At 48.6% G+C, this 16285-nt stretch overlaps 1 long non-coding RNA gene across 2 annotated transcripts; it reads left to right on the top strand.

Annotated features, from left to right (window-relative positions):
• Positions 1-4376: 4376 nt before the first annotated feature.
• On the top strand, positions 4377-8783 carry LOC107127484 (uncharacterized). Of its 2 annotated transcripts, none has more exons than XR_012422773.1 (3): positions 4377-4506; positions 6217-8109; positions 8651-8783. It is a non-coding gene; the product is annotated as an uncharacterized lncRNA (long non-coding RNA). The 2 variants fall into 2 exon arrangements; XR_012422772.1 differs by having other exon boundaries at positions 4377-4510.
• Positions 8784-16285: the final 7502 nt, after the last annotated feature.

Below are 16285 nucleotides of genomic sequence, written 5' to 3'. Positions count from 1 at the left end.
AATCAGAATGTAAACATATAGAAAAATGTCTAACCTTCTTCATAATCAGAGAAATGCCAATTAAAGCTAAGCCAAGATATCATTTCTCGTCTATTAGATTGGCAAAAACTCAAAAGTTTGAGAACGTGCACTGTGGGCAAGACTGTGGGAAAAGAGGCCCTTCTCATACATTGTCTGATGGGAAAACAAAATGGTGCAAGCCCTACCTGGAGGGGAACTTTTGTCTCAAAATTACATTTGAATTTACCCTTTACCCTGGCAATCCCATCTTGGCAAAAATAAGAGAAGACAGATTCATAAAGCTATTCACGGCAGCATCATTTGTAATAGTAAAAAAACTAGAAACCACTCAAATGTCCATCAATAGGGGTTGCTTGACCACATAATAGACAACTCTGTAGCTAGAAAAGGGAATGAGGCCAGAAGCAGTGGCTCATGCCTGTAATCCCAGCACTTTGGGAGGCCGAGGTGGGTGGATCACAAGGTCACGAGTTGGAGAACAGCCTGGCCAATATGGTAAAATACCGTCTCTAATTAAAATACAAAAAAAAAAAAAAAAAAAAAAAGGCCAGGCGCGGTGGCTCACGCCTGTAATCCCAGCACTTTGGGAGGTCGAGGCGGGCGGATCACAAGGTCAGGAGATTGAGACCATGGTGAAACCCCCTCTCTACTAAAAATACAAAAAATTAGCTGGGCGCGGTTGCGGGCGCCTGTAGTCCCAGCTACTCAGGAGGCTGAGGCGGGAGAATGGCGTGAACCCGGGGGGCGGAGCTTGCAGTGAGCTGAGATCCGGCCACTGCACTCCAGTCTGGGCGACAGAGCGAGACTCTGTCTCAAAAAAAAAAAAAAAAAAAAATTAGTCAGGTGTGGTGGCGCACGCCTGTAATCCCAGCTACTCGGGAGGCGAGGCAGGAGAATTGCTTGATCCCAGGAGGCGGAGGTTGCAATGAGTAGAGATCACGCCACTGCACTCCAGGCGAGTGACAGAGCAAGACTCCGTCTCAAAAAAAAAAAAAAAAAAAAAAGGAATGAAGAAGATCTCTGGCATGCCTTGACAGTGTGACCTCCGGGCTGGGTAAAACGTTAACTGAAAAGCAGAGTGGACTAAAATGCATATAGTACATTATCATTTTATCCAAGAAAAAGGAGGGAATACACAATACATGCGTATTTTTAAAATTAAATATCAGTTAAAAGATAAAAAATAAAATTAAACAATTGTCTGTTGGAGTGGGGAGGAAGTGTGGTAAGGGAATGGAGTAGAAGCCAGACTTCTCTGAATATACCTTATTGTATAGGTTAGCTTTCAAATTACATAAATTCTTTACATAAAAATAAAACAAAATTAAATCTAAATAAAAGTCAAAAGCAATCCCCCCAAATCAAAAGCAAAATGAAATCAATAAATCTGTATTGAACTGGTGTCTTCACCGAACAAAGTTGAATTATTTTAAGTGATTTAGAAACCTGGTAACTTGACTGTAGCTTGACTAGTAGGCTATATATTCTAAGGACAAAAGAATCACAGACAAATTATAAAGTGCTTTCAGTAATCAAGTAATCATATTATTAATACCACTATTGGTATTATTATTCTGATATTTTTATAATATGTATATATAGAAAGAAAGTAGGAGAAATGAATCAGTAATAATGTCAATGTTGTTAGGAAGCAAGACGTTCAGCATTAGACAAAAGAGATTCAGATACAAAATCAAAAAACTTACGTAAAAGCCCTATAGTTGAAGGTTTCATACAAAGTATCAGTACGAACCCTTGATGTATATCTTCTTAAGAAAAAAATTTCCTAGCTCTGCACCTTGAGAAGGTCTAAAAGCAAAGACCAACTGAGCACACCTCACACCTCACACCCAGATTTGTGGTTTCTAAATGCCACTTCTTATAAAAAAGAACCAGGGTTCTTGAAGAACTATCTAATTCTAGGTCTAGGCAGAAAACATACAAGACAAACCTGGACATCTCGTTTTACCAGAAAGTCAGGATGGTATTAAACACTATTAGGGTCAGGCCAAAAGGACTTAGACGACCAAGAGAGCTCTGTGGGCCAAAGGTGGGACAATTTGAGTGATAACAAGGTTAATAACTGCAATAAACTGAAAATCTCCAAATGCGTTTAAAAATATTAGATAATAATTTTAAAAAACAAAAACAAAACCAAGGATCAAAAAATCTTTCCTGATCACCTCTAGAGACTGTGAGGGAATCAACTCATTATTCTGAAAACTGATAAATAAAGGAGAAATCAGCCAGCACTAATCCTGTCCTTCCTAAACCAATTGTACCTCAGAGGAACCAAAGCATCAAGGAGAGAAGTTTTTCTCCATAGAAGTGTTCCAGCTAATAAATGAAGAAAGAATGATAAAATTAAAACATCACTGTTTTGTAATTCTCTAATGAAATATTAGATGTAGGCAGCGATCATCAAAGCCTTCTAAAAGCACAAAAGGAGAGACAACCAAACATTATAAATATGATGTGCCTTCTGAGGAAAGCAGACACGCCACCTGTGAAGCATTCTCCCTCACACACTGCGTCTAATCAAGTGTTTAGATCTAACTACCAATTTACGGGAAAGGCAGGAAACTGAAGAATGTGTTAAATAACACTATGGGGGAATGCAGCGGGAAGGTGGAAAACTACATGGGATCAACAACTGGGCTTAGTCAACAAATAAATACATATTTTTAAATAGGAAATCCCAGCATTTTGGGAGGCCGAGGTGGGAGGATCGTTTGAGCCCAGGAGTTCGAGACCAGCCTGGGCAACATGGCAAAACCCCATCTCTACCAAAAAAAAAAAAAATTAGCCAGTGTGGTGGCACATTCCTGTAGTCACAGCTCTTAATACTTGGGAGACTGAGGTGGCTGAATCACTTGAGCCTGGAAGGCAGAGGTTGCAGTTAGCTGAGATTACATCACTGCCCTCCAGCATGGGGAACAGAGCAAGGCGGTGTCTCAAGACAAAATAAAAATAAAAAATAAGGAGAGACCAGGCTCAGTTGCTCACACCTATAATCCCAGCACTTTGGGAAGGTGAGGTGGGAAGATCTCTTGAGCTTAGGAGTCTGAGACCAGCCTGGGCAACATGGCAAAACCCTGTCTCTACAAAAATTACAAAAAATTAGCCAGGTGTGGTAGTGCGTGCCTGTGGTCCCAGCTACTCAGGAGCCTGAGGTGGGAGGATCCCTTGAGCCCAGGAGGTGGAGGTTACAATGAGCCAAGATCATGCCTCTGCATACCTACCTGGGTGACAGAGTGAGTTAGACCTTGATTCAAAAAAAAAAAAAAAACAACCAACCCCCCCGCCCCCCCACAAAAAAAAACAAAAAGAGAGGAAGGAGAATAGATTGAAAGAGATTTAAGAAAAAACAATCAAATGCAATGTATGGAACTTGTGTAGATCCTGATTTTGAAAAAATTAACTTTAAAAGATCGATAAAAAATCTTTGTTAGGCAATGGGGAATTTTTTTATTTGGAGACGAGGTCTTACTCTGTTGCCCAGGCTGGCCTTGAACTCCAGGGCTCAAGTGAACTTCCTGCCTCAGCCTCCCAAAGTTCTGGGAATAATCACGCTTACGAGCATGATTTGGAGTAATCTGGAGTAATCACGCTTTTACAAGTGTGAGCCACCACGCCCGGTTTATTGAGGAAATTTAAACACCACTAGATATTTAATGATAATAAAAAATTATTATTAAAAATGTAGGCAGGATAATGGTTTCTGGCCATGCCTTTATCTTTTAGAAATACAGACTGCAATATTTATTTATTTATTTTGAGACAGGGCCTTGCTATGTTGCTCAGGCTGATGTTGAACTCCTGGCCTCAAGTAATCTGCCCACCTCAGCCTCCCAAGTTGCTGGGATTTACAGGCATGAGCCACTGCACCCGACTCCTTGCAGTATTTGTGGATAAAATCATTTGATGTTTAAATTTGCTCTGAGTAACCCAGTGGGGAGGAGTTGGGGGATAGAAATGAAACAAGAGTGGCCTGAGTTGGTGAGGGTCGAAGTTGGGTGAGGAATCCGCGGTGTTTTTGCACTATTTTTGTTGTGTGTTTGAAATTTTCCACAATAAAATGTCTTTGCTGCTGTCAAGGAGGTGGGGAGGAAGACCTAGACTTTCCCTCCAAGGCTGAGGCAGGGGACGGGAGATTGGGACGTGTGCGCTTTCCTCAGGAGTGTGCAAAAACAGGAATGTGCCTGCAGAGGGAGGAGTTCCCGAAGAGGAAATGGCGCAGGAGCAGCAAATACAGAGAGGTTGCACACTCTGAAGAAGGCAGGCAGCTTCTGCACTGAGGGAGCAAATGGGCGTGTCAGGGGCAGCAGCTGGGAGAAGGCGGGAGCGCCACCCTCGGAGAGTGTGGGATGCCCAGCCAAGGAGCCCTGGAAGGGTTGCCCTGGGGACTAACACTATGGGCTCTGTGTTTTAGCCGGGTCACCCACGCAGCTGAATAGAGGATGGACTGGAGGGAGAGGCCTGGATGTAGGTAGGGAGGCCAGAGCAGTGGCCAGGTATTTCCTGGACTGGGGTCCTGGAGACAGACAAGGAGGCCTGAGCCAGGGAGTGGCCTGGGATGGACTGCAGGAGACAGTATGAGTGCTGCAGCCAGGAGGAGGGTACTGGGAGGGAGGAGGGCAGTGAGACCCATCTGTGGCCGGGGCAACTTGGTGGATGTTGGTGCCACTATTAAGATAGGTTGAGAGGGCAGGTCAGGCCCCTTCATCGAGCGCCCTGGGCTGGGAGGCAGGGGCCTGGGATCTGGCCCCAGCCCTGCTATCTGGCTGTGGAACCCAGGGCATGTCTCTACCCCTCTCTGACCTAGGGGTCCCCATCTCTAAAGCAAGGGCTAGGAGCCTCAGATCAGGGGTTCTCCAAATCTGCCCTGAGTCAGATCTGTGCCCAGCCTACGCGTGCACCCTTCTTGCCTGCGAAGGGCTCACGAGTTCTCATCTGGCGTCACTGAAAATCCAGTGGTGTGATGTCAATGGCATTTCCCTTCAGAAAAAGGAAATGAGCTTAGTGAGCGTGTTACCAGGAAAGGAAAGTTAGTCGGGCCCCACCCTCTGCAGCCCCGTGCTCCCCGCACAGAGCATGCAAGGCCCCACTGCCTGGGGCTGGGGCAGGACCCAGAAATGTCACAGTTCAGAGAGAGGCACCAACAAAACAGCCTTGACTTCCAAGCAGGGCTGGGCTGCCCTCAGCAGAGCCAGCACCTTCTCTGGCTCCCATGGCCTGCACCCTGGCCATGCTCGGAGACTGAGGTCACAGGTAGCTCCAGGGTCTCATCAAACATCAGCAAGGCCCAAAAGCTGAGCTCTTTATAGCCAGGAGACTGAGACCCAGACAGGAGAAGGGGCCTGGCCCAGGACGCAGAGCCAGTCAGAGGACAACCCAGACTCGGGCCACATGGCACTAGGGAGTCAGGTGGTCCCTGAAGGCCTGTCTTGCTTCAGAGCTCCCAGAATGCCCCGTTCTTGGTGGATGTACCCAGAAAGTCCCTCTGCAGTTCCAAATGTTAAATGCCTTTACTGAATGAAACCACTCCCTGACTCAGCTTTTGACCATCTGAACATTCCTTAAAATGAACTATGAAGATGAAATGAAAACCAGTGTCAATCTATCCAATACAATTGTTATATACTTTGGAAAAAGTGAATAGTAAATTGGTAAGTTTGGTATATTCAGCAAATTGGTCATTTGAAAACCTGATCAGCTGACAAGCTGGTCATCAAGCAGATTCGTTTTTAGGGATTTGACCTAGAGCCTCCCACAGACTCCACCCACCAGGCCTCCTCCCACCTTCGAGCTGCATGAGCCAGGCCAGATCCACCGCATCTCCCCAGCCCAACCCTCAGCCCAGAACCTGACACACAGGCGGATCCAGGCTCTAGCTCATTAACTGCTGAGTAAACTAAGCAGATGTTGAGTCCGTGTTGAACCTGAGCACCCTGGGTAATTGGAGGGGCCCACAGGAGGTGGATTAGCAGGGGCGGCCCTGGTCAGCCCCGACACAGTGAGGTAACCGGCTGGAAAAACCCCTCACCTTTGCTCTTATTGTAAAAGTCAACTCAGGTCATACTTTCCACTGTGCCCCCCACAGCGAGGGCATCTGGTTCACCCTCCCACGCACCCAGGGGTAGGGGGTTTTCAGGTGAAGTGGAACTAGGTGTTTGTGTTTCTGCACCTCTACAGGATCGCTCAGCAACAAAGGAGCCAGAAAAGGCAAGGTGTACACACCGTGTGCAGCATGGGCAGGCCTGCAGGTGTGCAGGTAAGAGTGTGTGCATGCAGGCGTGTGCACACGAGTTTGCATGTGCAGATGCGGATGGCTGTGATGCGTGGTGGTGGTGTATACATGCAGATGCTTATGGATCCGTGCCAACTGTTATTAAGCACATATGTAATCCATGTGTGTCTGTGCATGCATGTGTTTGTGTGAGTCGCAATGTGTATACAACCTTTCATAATAAGTGAATTGAGTACATACACCTGTTATCCATGGAAGAGTATGATGACTGCACACGTAAATATGTGTGTGTGTGCGTGTTTATACTTTGTGCATAGATGCATGATTGTGTATTTATGCTAATCCATTTAAGCATATGGGATGCGTGTTGATGTTTGTGTAATGTCTGTACATACTCCCTAGGTGCATCTTAATACAGGAATATGGCTGGGTGCGATGTGTATGTATGTGTGTGCGTGTGTGAACAGGTGTGCCTGGAGGTCTGTGAGTGTGTGGATAGGTATATTTGCCTGTGTGCATGTGTGATTCATGTGGTGTGAGTGCATATGGTTGCAGGCAAATGTCTGTGTGGACACACACATGCCCTGTTGCCCTTTTTTATCTTTTCCACTTGGGAAATCACAGAACTTCTGAGTCCTAACCATGGCTGGTGGCTCTTCCAGGAACAGTTTCCTGGACCCAAAGGGTAAGCTTGTCAGGGACCCAAGTGAATGAGGAAGTGGGTGGGCCTGGGTCTGCAGCTCCTTCCTCTGAGAACTGCTGTGGACCAGGGAAATCTTGCTGCCACCTCTGGTCTTTAGTCCACCTCTCAGTAGTAGCTTTCAAAGCTTATTTTTTTCGGAGGGGTCTCCATGGAGCATAGTCCTAAGCTTCTAGCCTATGTTATCCCTGTCCCTGGACCTGTTTGGTTGACATTCTCTTACAGTTTAAAAAACACATCCACATCCATACTCTTAACTAATCCTTGTGACCCCCTAGTCTGTTTGGAGAGGCTGGGAGCAGAGTGGTTAAAAGAGCCAGGCCTGGTTCCATTCCTGCCCCCTCTTCTAGCTGAACAACTTCCACCTCTTCCAGCCTCCCTCACAGGAATCACAGATCACATGAGATGACACCCATGAAGGGCTTGACCAGCATCTGGCACATGGTGAGGTCTGCAAAAATGTGGGCTATTGTTTTTACTATTATCCCCATTTTATAGATGAGGAAACTGAGGCTTGGAGAGGCTCTCTGCCTTTGTCAACCTGGAGATGCTGGGAAGGAAGCGAGACCCATCCCGCCTCAGATGCCTGTCCTCCGTCATCAGGAGCATTCTCTTATTCTTCCGGGCTTGGCCAAGCGGTGGTAAACCCCACATGTGGTTCTGTGGTTGCCCACACAGTCCTAAAAATAGCCAACAGGAACCCAGGGGCTCCCCCTTGGTGAGTGGCAGCATGCCCGGTCCTCAGGCAGCCACCGATCTGCTCATTCGCCACAGGCAAGCAGGTCCTGTCTAGGGACGGGCTGGGTGGCCTGGGTCCCATGCATGATGAGCCAGAGGCTGTGCCAAGCTTGTAGCAAAGATTATTTTATTTCATTATGTTTTCTTACGTCTGTGATGTGGAGGCCATGGCTCCACTGGACTCATGAGGAGACTGAGGCTCAGAGCAATGAAGTGACCTGCTCAAAGTTAAGGAGCTTCATTGAGGACCCAAGTTGTTCTGATCCTAAGGTCACCATCCTTAATCCTTCTCCCTGTGGGGTCTTCCCTATCTTGAACCTGGAGACAGCTGTGCAGTGGCAAGAGAAAGACCTTCAGAGCCACACTGACGTGGCCTCCCTGATGACCCCTGATGGCCTTGGTAAGTCACCTCACCTATTTCAGCCTGTTTCCTCACTGACAAAATAGGAACCACACTGCACATGATGTAGGAGTATGGTGGGGATCCAACGAAAGAAGGCACACAAGCACCTGGGGGAGGCCTGGCATGCAGCCAGTGCTCAGTACACAGCCACTCACTGGCTCTGCTCCTCCCCCCACTGACTATGCTTCCAAAGCTGGGGTGAGAGGAGCAGCATTGGTCGAGCTCCCAGAAGTGTCCTGCCAAGTCAGGGAAGTGGAACCACCCAGGAGAGGCCAGGAGAGGAGGTCCCTATGGCAAACTGAAATTTCCCAAAAAAGATCTCAGGAGTGTTCCTAATTCTACACCCTGGAAACTTGTCATTCCCCATCAGGAGATGGAGTCCATTGCTCTTCCCCTTGAAACTGGGCATGCCTTTGAGATGGCCTCCATGAAAAGAATGTGACAGAAGTGACATGAAAACTTCCTAGGCTAAACGTAAAATGTGGTACAGCCGCCACCCGTCTGTCTGTCTATCTTTCTGTCTCTGTCTTTCTCTCAGCATGCTTGCCCTTGGGACTCAGACACCATATTTTGAGGAAGCCCAAGCTACATGCAGAGGCCACTATAGATGTTCTGGCCAACAGCCCAAGCTTCAGCTGCCAGACATATGAATAAACCAAGTCTTCAAATGATTTCAGTTTCCAGTGCATCCCAGATAATGTCCAGAGGAGCAGAGATGAACCATCCTCTCTGAGCCCTGCACAAATGCAGACTTGAGAACAAACTAAATGTCATTGTCTCAAGCACTAATTTTCAGAGAGGCTTGGTACGCAGCGCTAGGTAACAGGAATAGCCCCCCTCTTCCTCTGCAACTCTCCCCAGGTAGAGGCAAGCTCTCCCACCCATGCTTCATCCCCACACCGCAGATAGAACCTGGAGTCAGTCCTTCCACCCACAACTGTGCCTTCCAAACTAAGCTCAAAGCCCAGCTCTGTGCCTTTCAGATGGGTGCCCTAAGGCAAGTCACCAATGCTGTATGACAAATCCCTCTGTGTCAGATGGGAATTATAATAGTGCCCCTGAGGGGTCTTGGGGGGATTTAATAAAGTGCCTGGAACATAGTGAGTGCTCATTAAGTGGACGCAGGGACATGAGGTTTGGGAAAAAGGAAGGGGTTAAAGATGTTGCCCCAGTCTCTGACTGGGAGGGAGAGAGGAGGAGCAGGTTTTCAGGGAGCCCGGGAGGAAATAAGTCTAGGCCGGATGCTAAAAGTGAGGTGTCCAACTCTGTGCAGGTTCCTGAGGAAGACCTGTCCTCAGGTGGCTCACAGACTGACCAAGACATTGGAGGCTGCAGAGTGTGGCTGGGCAGGCCCAGGCAGGAGCTGGTCAAGGGTGAATGGGGTTGGGGGGTGGAGGGTACGGCAGCAGGAGCTGGGCCAGGGACCTCAGAGCCAGGTGGGCACAGCCGTACCTAAGCATGAGCTCTGAGGCTTCTCAGATACCACAAGGTCCCCTCCCCTTCTCTCCTCAGCCCAGGCCAGCCTGGTGCTATCTAGAGAGATAAAGTCACTGCAGAAGCTCCCAGACCAGAGACGTTATCAGCCACCCTTGTCTAAGGTACTTGGGAATGTAAACTCTCCCTCCACACAGCCCTGGATGCAACGCACCCGCCCTAGGAAGACACAAAGCAGACGCAGTGGGGTAGGCCTTCCCCCAGCCAGACCCCACCTTCCTCCCCACTCCCTTTCTGCAGCCCTGCAAATGCATGAGATGGGAGGGCCAGCCCCAGCGCCCTCTTCTCTAACACCTGGGGCATATTTTTCCTTTAAGTCACACTGAGATTTCGAGAGTCCTCAAGGAGCCCTTTCTGTTAATGCCATCTTGGCCAATATGCCCCGTGTATGTGCAACACAGTGCCCGCCCTGCCCGGAGACCGAGGGAAACATGGTCCGTGGTAGTGGACCTGGGTGACCTAGAGCAAGTCTGTTCCCTTCACTCGCCAAAAGTTTGTCCTCACACAAATATGCAGTAAGTCCCCCTGCTGGCTAGGCTGAGGGCTGGGCACTGGGGAGAAGCAGAGTCCGGAAAACATATCCCTCTGGAGTCCACTGTCCAGTGGGCCAAGACAGACAAACAAGTAAAATGATGATGATGATGGTGGTGGTGGTGATGGTGAGGCTTGCCTTAGAGCACTTACCCCCTGCCATTGTTCTAAGTGATTTACACGTATTGACTCATTTCATTCCCACAATAACCCTATCGTCTCCCAACATTATCATGGAGGAGGAAATTGAGGCACAGGGAGCTTAAGGCACTTTGTTCCCAAAGCAAGTAAGTGGCAGGGCTGAGAATCAAGCCCAAGAGGCCTGGCTCTGTGGACAGCATAATGAGGGCTGAGGTCAGGGAGGGACTGGGAGTGGGGGGTGGAATCCTAGAGTGACCTCTGTGTGGCTGAGCTGGAGTGAGCTTTACCGAGACAAGGCCTGGGAAGGATTGGGTGCAGAGTGAATGCCCTGCAAAGGCTCAGTCCCTGCTGCCTCCACCCCAGAACCCCACAAGGACTTTGGGCCTGCTGTGTTGTGCCTGGGCCTGGAGCTTGCAGCTCCTATGGGCCCAGGTGAGGCTCTGGGCTCTGCTGCCCCCACGATGGGCTCTCAGGGTCCGGAGTGCCCACATCAGATGTCGAGAGCAGGGCCTTCTGCTGCCTGGGGACAGAGGCAGACAGCCGGTTCATGGGAAAGAGCATGGGGTTTGCAGTCCGACGGATAAGAATTGAAATCCTGGCTCGGCTCCAGCCTACTGAGTAATAGTCAGCCCTGCCTGCTCGTCTCTGGGCCTCACTTCACCATCTGTGCATCAGTGTGGCCTAAATGGGCTTGCAACTCCGCCATTCCAGAGGCCGTGTCAACACGAGTCACTCTGTGGTGTGAGTTAGCCTGCAACTGCGTCACGAGTGTCTGGGTGGCAGTGACAGGAGACGCCATCTGTCTAGGAGTTTCTAGGAGAGGAGGCGCTTGAGCAAGGACCTAGAATAAGTGCCTTCCTTTCCACTCCCTTCCTTCCTTCTATGCTTTGTTTCTGAGCCCAGGAAAACCTGGCCGGGGCCTGAGGCACTCCCAGACTAGGGACGGGGGCGGTATGTCCAGCGTCACAGGAGCTCAGTTAAGTCTACACCCGGCTCCGTGTGCCACCTGTGCGGAAATCTTTGGGGAACTGATCCTTGAAGAGTGAGTGGGTGGTTACCATGCAGCCCAGAAAGAGGAGGAGAAAAGAGCCTGGGATGGAGGGAGATGGGGGACAAAGGCTGGCAGGTAAGGACCAAGTCTGCCCTGTTGGAAACAGCACACAATGGGAACATCTGCAGCATGGCCGCTCACAGGGTCAACAGGAGCCAGCAGAACATTAAGAAAGGCCTTGAACTCCAGGCTGAGGAGCTTCGGCTTTGCTCTGAAGGTGCTGGGGAACCACGAAACGGTATTGAGGAGAGGAGGGGTACAAGCGGAACCATGTTTCCAAAGGTGTCTCTGACTCCTGTGAAGAGGTTGGAATGGAGAGGCTGCTGGGGATGCAGGAGAGAAAGGAGGCCTGAACCCAGGCAAGGGCAGTGGGCAGGCAGGGGCTATCTCAGAGAGGAAGGGAGGCCTTGGGAAGTGGGTGGCTGTCAGGGGAAGGTGGGAGAGGCAGGTGACCCCCAGGTGTCTAGCTGGCTTGGGCACAAAGTGGGGGATGGAGTACATCACTGACAGATACCAGAGGGTCAGGAGTAGAACAAGGTAATGGCTTCTGTTGAGGGCACACCAAGCATTATCATATGGCGGCCAGATCCTGGGCTCAAGGCCAGCGAAGGCCACGGCTCAGCCCTCACCCTGGGGATCCAGACTTCAGGCCAGGCAAAGGTGGAGGAACAGTGGGAGGGGCCGTTGCAGGGGAGTGTCAGGAGGGATGACTAGGACCAGGAATGGGACTTTGGGAAGATGCCCAAGGCATCCTCTTCTCAGGGGTCTGAAGAAGAGGCCTCAGGGGTTGGGGACAGCAGAAAGCGTGTGCCCGCAGGCTGGCCTGTCCCTATCATTGTGGCGATCTAAGCTCTGTGGGCTTCTGTTCTGTGTGTGCAGTGTGGAGGCTGTACCAAAGGATCGCCAGCCCCCTCCCCTTTCTGACTTTTCTGGCTTTTTTGTTTTCCTCTGCCCCTTACTGACCATATGGCCTTACACAAGGCCTCCCCACCTCTGGGCCTCAGTGCCTCTTCCAGTTTGGAGCATGTATCAGGCTGGAATGATTCCTAAAGTTGCAAAGAAGGCCTCTGTGTTTGTTCAAAGCACAAGTGAACAGATTCCAGCTGCGAAGGCCCCAGACTTTGCTCCTGTCCAAGGAGTCCACACTCACCCTGCCTCACCATCTAATTAGTCACATCCTAGGCTAAGGACACAGCCTGTCTGCTCCCAGCTTTCCCATTCCCTCCCCCTGCCCCCTGCCCAGCGTCCTGGAGTTGGGAAGGAGCCACTCCTAGGCCTGGGAGACATTTTTCCAACCTCAGGATTACAGCCAGCTCTGCAGTAAACCCCATCAGCCCCAGAGAGGGGGTGCAACAGCCCAACCTATCAGCAGACCCTGGAATTCAGAAAGAAGCCAGCTGGCGCAGACAGATGATGACCTTTTAGACTTTCTTTACAAAGCGCTGCACACCATGGCATGGACCTTCCCTAGCATGGCCCTGTTGGAAGGTGGAATAGGTCACTGTGCAGATGCAGAAACCAGGGCTCTGGGAGAGAGGATAGAGCCTGCCAAAGTCACTCAGCGAGTGGCAGAGGTGGCACTTCAACCTCAGCTCTGCCACAAAGCCCGTCCTCCATGAAGACTTCTGACAAGAGATCCCTGCAGTTCCTCCGGAACTCACATCTTATGCCAGGGCTTCCCCAGACAGATGAGCGAGGTCAGAAAGAGGGGAAGGGTGGGACAGGCTGGGCATGAGGAGCCGTGTGCCACCACCTGCACTATGGTAAGAACCTCACTCTGCTCACCGACCTTGGTGTGCACCTGAGGCCCTGCTTTGGTCCTCAAGGCCCTGGATGGGCTGGTCTGGCTGGCTCTCCAGCCTCTTCTCTCCTCTCTCTCTCTCTTTTTTTTTTCCCTGTGAGCTCCTGTCACCTGGTCTCTTTTGCTTTCTTAACCACCCCAAACTCCCAGCCACAGGGCCTTTGTACGTGCAGTTCCCTTAGTTTAGAAGGCACTCTCCAAATCCCAGCCCCTTCCATGTTCATAGGTAGTGCCTCTTCATCCTTCCACATTTTAAAAATAACAGCTTGTTGATATATAATTCCTATATCACACAATTCTTTTATTAAAAGTGTATAGTTCAGTGATTTAGTATACTCACAGAGCTGAGTAACCATCACCACAATCAATTTTAGAACATTTCTATCACCTCTCCACCCCTAAAATCCCATACTCATTAGCAGTCAGTCCCCCAAGTGCCCAATTAGGCAATCATTCATCTAATTTCTGCCTCTATAGATTTGCGTATTCTGGACATTTTGTATAAATGGGATTACACAATATGTATTCTTTTTGATTGACTTCTTTCACTTAGCATCATGTTTTCAAGGTCCACCCATGTTGTAGCATATGTCAGTACTTGTTGCTTTTTGTTACCAAATAATATTCCATTGCATGAATGATACCACATTCTATTGAACTGTTCATCAGCTCATGGCCATTTGGGATGTTTCCACTTTTTAGCTATGATGAATAATGCTGCTATGCATGCTCATGTCCAAGTTTTTGTGTGGTATATGTTTTATTTCTCTTGGGTATATTCCTAGGAGTGGAATTGCTTTGTCATAGGGTAACTATGTTTAACCTTTTGAGGAATTGCCAGATGGTTTTCCACAGAGGTTGCACTATTTTACATGCCCATGCGCCTGCTGGGGTTCCAGTTTCTTTATATCCTCATCAACACTTTTTATTGTCTGTCTTTTTAATGACAGCCATTGTAGTGGGCATGAAGTGGTATTTCATTATAACATTTCTCTGATGGCTAGTGATGGTGAACAGCTTTCCATGTGCTTATTGACCACTTGTACATATTCTTTAGAGGCTCTGCCCATTTTTAATTGGGTTATTTGTCTTTTTATTACTGAGTTGTAAATGTTCTTTATATATTCTAGATACAAGTCTCTTACTGGACACATGGCTTGCAAAGTTTTTTCTCATTCTGTGAGTTTTGCTTTTACTTTCTTGGTGGTATTCTTTGAAGCTTGAAAGTTTTTAATTTTGATGATATATGATGTATCTTTTTTTTCTTTTGTTGTTTGTGCTTTCGGTATTATATCCTAGAAACCAGTGCCTAATCCAAAGTCACAAAGATTTACAACTATGTCTTCTTTTAAGTTTTTAGCGTTTTATAGAGTTTTAGTGTCTTTTAGCTTTAAGAGTTGTATAGAGTCTTAGTTTCTTCTAAGTTTCTGGGAGTTTTATAGTTTTAGTTCTTACATTTAGGCCTTCAATATATTTTCAGTTAATGCTTGTATATGGTGTGAGGTAGAGGATCAGATTTATTATTTTTCATGTGGATATCCAATTGTCCCAGTATCATTTATTGCAAACACTACTGAATGGTCTTGACACCATTGTTGAAAATCAATTGCCTGTAAGTGTTGTCCTTCCATTTTAAAATAACATCACTTCCTCAGGGAAGCCTTTGCTGACACCTCTCCCTACCCTGACCTCAGCTTAGCCAGGTTCCCCTGTATATAAGTAAAACACATAGAAAACACCATAGATTCTAAATCACACCAATCTATATAATGGAGTAGAAATGAACACATACTCTGGAGCCAGATAGTAAAGGTTCAAATCCCAACTCTGCTGCTTTCTAACTGCTTGTCTGTAGGCATATTGTTTCACCTATCAGTACCTCAATTTCCTCCTGTGCAAACTGAGGACTTACTAATCTCATAGGGTAATCACAAGAGTTCATACATGTAAAGGACATGGCATATGGTAATAAGTGCCAATGTGTGAGCTGTTATTAATCAGTGTCATCTTCTTAGACTGTGAACTGTGAGAATAGGGACCCTGTCTATTTTGGCTTCCACAGAATCCTCCTGGTCAGTATCATGCCTGTCACAGGGAGGGCATTTGATACCTACTTTTTGAATTAGTCAATAAAGGCATGCATGCATGTGTCAGCTGGACAGACAGGATTCTAATCCTGCCCTCCCACTGTCTGGCTGTGTGACTTCTCCTGAACTCTATAAAATGAGAGCCTTGGATCCAGGGGTGGTTTTTCTCTGTTTCTCTATTTGGATACAGACCCCACTCTTTACTTGAAATAAAAGGACCCCAGTTTGCAAAGATAATAAAGGGACATGTGTGAGTGAAGGTAGGGTGGGGCCCAGAGTCCCTTCTTTCGGAAGTCCTCCAGAGCCTGCTGGACACAGTGTGAAAACCTCCCTTCAGGATATGCCCTACGTGCTCTCCTGGCTTGGAGCAGCCCGTGATTCAGAAGCAGCTGATGTCTGACGCTCTTAATTCAGCCCAAATGCTGGAGGTCTGTGTCTTGTGGTGTGGGGGGAGACACAGGGGCAAATTCCAAAGGGCAAAGCTCTTTCTTTTTCTACCCACAGGAAGGGGGTGCTCCCTAAAGTTTCCTGCACAGATGAGCACAGCACATCCTTGCTTTCATGCCCCTCGTCCTCGGCTTCCAGACCTAGACCTGGAATGGCCCTGTCTCCTGGGCCAAGCTTCCTCTCACCCACCCCTCCACCCCTCTCAGACCCAGCTCACTTCCAGCAAGGCCCACTGTACTTCCGCTCCTGTCCCCACAATGCCCTCATTTCACCTGGTAGACAGTCCCTCAGAGGCTTACAGAGGTGAGCAACTCATCCAAGGTCATGGCAAATAAGTGGCAGAGCACGGATTCAAACCCCAGGCTCTTGACTCCAAGTTCAGGCTCTGTCCTTCTTAGCCACCAGTATGCTAATAGGATACCACAGTTCTTGTGAGCACAGGAGCAGGGCCAGCCCAGGAGGTGCCGAGGTCAGCCAAGCTCTGTGGCCGCTAGAAAAGGGAAAACCCTGAGGGAGGCCCACCCACTATGCAGGTCCCTGGCAAGAGCCTTAATGCTTCCCCCAGGCAGAGGTCTCCTGGCCATAGCGCGAGGGACTGCCCTGGGAAAGGAAGGGAGGGGA

This window comes from Macaca fascicularis, chromosome 14 (assembly GCF_037993035.2).
Source record: "Macaca fascicularis isolate 582-1 chromosome 14, T2T-MFA8v1.1".
Classification (NCBI taxonomy): Eukaryota; Metazoa; Chordata; class Mammalia; order Primates; family Cercopithecidae; genus Macaca; species Macaca fascicularis.
Note: the sequence above shows the minus strand (reverse complement) of the source record. Positions and strands in the feature narration are given on the sequence as shown.